The sequence below is a fragment of the Rutilus rutilus genome (assembly GCF_951802725.1).
Source record: "Rutilus rutilus genome assembly, chromosome: 1".
In the NCBI taxonomy this organism is placed as follows: Eukaryota; Metazoa; Chordata; class Actinopteri; order Cypriniformes; family Leuciscidae; genus Rutilus; species Rutilus rutilus.
Window position 1 is genome coordinate 51,314,334 of NC_140209.1, and position 2,902 is coordinate 51,317,235.

The 2,902-nt window shown below is 37.4% G+C and overlaps 1 long non-coding RNA gene across 1 annotated transcript; it reads left to right on the top strand.

Annotated features, from left to right (window-relative positions):
• Positions 1-226: 226 nt before the first annotated feature.
• LOC311303940 lies at positions 227-2,677 on the top strand. The gene is made up of 3 exons (XR_014629855.1): positions 227-315; positions 1,516-1,630; positions 1,965-2,677. It is a non-coding gene; the product is annotated as an uncharacterized lncRNA (long non-coding RNA).
• The last annotated feature ends 225 nt before the right edge of the window (positions 2,678-2,902 follow it).

Genomic DNA, 2,902 nt, shown 5'->3' on the forward strand with positions numbered 1-2,902 from the left:
CCGCCATTTTGTCTCCTGTTTCTCGTCAGGTCGCCTGCCAACTCCGCGTCACAGAGAAACACATGGTCCGCGGGGCTCCTCAATACCCTCGCGTGCCGCACGCCCCATTTCAAATAAACACCCGGGTCCACTTGGCCCGGCGCTACCCGCCATCTGCCCAAACAGAGCACGCGGAAAATAAATGCTGCTCTCCTAAACAAATAAACCCTCGCGCCATTCAGAACGCGCGAGATGGAAGCGCGGGATAGGAAAAAACACGATTTATCCTCGCGAAGGATAAACACGGCGACAGGTCTCCGAATATATGTGGAGAGGGTAGGTTTCACAGAGTGTATAGTCAACAGAAAAGTAATCAAGAGGAAAGTGTAGGCGAGGTCGTTTAAATGATGTAGGCCTAAAATTATAAAGTTTTCAGGCCGAAAGCCACCGCGGGCTGCAGTTAGACGTGTCAAAAACGTCAATTGTACATAGCCAGCCACATAGAGAAAATATTATATAAAATGTTTTACATAAGGAAACGGGTCAGTATTGAATTAGCCGTCTAAATGTAGGATAATAATGTAAATATCTATTTTTATTGATTGTTTTATTGAGTAGGCTACTTTACTCAACCATTAAAAGCTAGCCTATTTGTTGGTCTAACAGCGTCAAATCATATTTAGGCTACTCAAATAATATAATATGACCAAAAATAAAAGATAATTTAGATCTATTTACACAAATTAAATGTTTACTTAATGTTTTTATTAACTTCTCAAAATACAGACACATTGTTAGCGGTTGCAATTTCAGTCATATTTGTAACCAGTTGTTGCATATTTTTCTTTATTACACATAAAAAAGGCTATGTATACAAAAATGTCATCATCTGCAGCTAGCTGGCAACTGCAAGCTAGTTTCATATTCTCTCCAACCACAAAGCATCGCAGCCTCAGAAGTGAAATGTAGGATCTTCTAACAATCAATGTGGCTAATGCTTTAGCCTACTATTCATAGTTTTTATGTTTATTATCAAAAGTTAGATGTTTTTGAAAGAAAGTATTTTATTTAGCAAGGATGCATTAAATAGCTAGATAAAATGTGACACTAAAGAAATGTATAATTTACAATAGATTTCTGACTCTAATGCTGTTCTTTCTTTATTGAAGATCAAAGAATCAGTTTCCACAAAAATATTAAGCAAATTAGTCATACAGTATTTCTGAATCACGTGCCACTCAAGATATAGCCTATATAAAGTATTTCATTTGATGTTTATTAATATTTTTTTTTTTTTTTACAATATTGGTCCCATTGTAAAAAACAAACAAACAGAATTTATAATCTTCACTTCAAAAATATTAATTTAAACAGTGTGTGTATAAACATCATGTGAAATCAAAATGAATAAACATCAAATTAAATACTTTTTATGAGCAGGATTGCAAAATATTGATTGATTAATGTTACAAATAGAACAAACATTTCAAGCATATTGAAAACATTGTGGTTCATTATCATTGTCTGTTTTTACAGCAAACTTGCGCATCAACCTTTCATCCGGTAGAGGGCGATAGAGCACCAAAATGCAGTGGACCAGGACAGGGGACTCTGAGGCCTTGTTCCTGGCTTGCCTTTCCTCGTGTTTCAGGTTATTCATGAAATCACAAGAATCTGAGATGTCCGAAGATACAGAGCTGTGTGAATTCTTCATCAGTCACTTTCGAAATTGTTATGTTTGTTTTCAAGTATGTTGAGATGTCAAGTGATGGACCGCTTTGTGAACGTTTAGTGATGGTATCACAAGCATCATATGAGGAAAGATTTTATGATAACATTTATTCAAAAACATAATTTCATAATAGGCTTCATGAATTAAAGAGACTGATTTTTAAGCTACACATTTAAATATAACATTGCATAAAGAAAGAGTCTTTCTCACTCTCTCTCTCTCTCTCTCTCTCTCTCTCTCTCTCAATCCCCAGGGCGGAGAATGAGATGATTGGCCATCTTTGCGTTTCGTCGTGCAAGAGGCAGGGCTGTCAGAGAAAGCTGTCCTTTTGGGGACATAATTGAGGCGGGCAGGACGGCATGTGTGGGCGTGATAGGTCGATTGTGTCAGAGAAAGCAAGATTGACAGGAGTGACAGCTCCATTTATTGGCTGCTAGAGTCTAGTCAGCAAAAGGGCATTCAGGGCCACTGGCTGGCTCTGCTGGCGGCCTGTGCAGTCGGCGCCTGGTGAGTAAGCATTTAGACAGCAGCCCTCAACGCTGCAATGCATGGGAGAAATATCTCTGTCAACACTGACTGTGATCTCTGACGGTGCCTCTAAAGAGGAAGGTCATACATATGAATGCAATCTCTGTCACACTCTTTTTCACCGACACTCTCGCACATAAACACACACACATAAAACCAAGCCTGACATAAATTGCACATAATGCCATGTTGTCAAACTCTCTTGGCACAAAGATTCAGCAGTAAAAACACCCTTGACTAAAGAAGGTTCAGAGTCCTTGCCCTGGAAACATTTCTCAGCAATGCGTTTATTGAATGTTATCTTTGTTTGTGGAATGATTATAACTTTAACACATTGGCTGTAATACAGTTTCATGTTTGGTGTTTGACATTCTTGTTGAATGTAAAGATTGAGATTATCCTTAAAGGTAATGTGGAGGTAATACAAGGTTTTTTCATGAACACAGATTTTGAATGATGGGTTGATAAAGCCTGGTTGAAGTCTTGTAGTTTGACAGTATTATAGACTGACAGAGAGATCAGTTTAATTTATATATAGAGAGAAATTTATTCATCTCTATATTATATGTTACTGTTCAAATATTTTGTTAAATATTTTTGAAAGAAGTCTCTTATGCTCACCAGGCTGCATTCATTTGATAAAAAATACAGTGAAAACAAAAT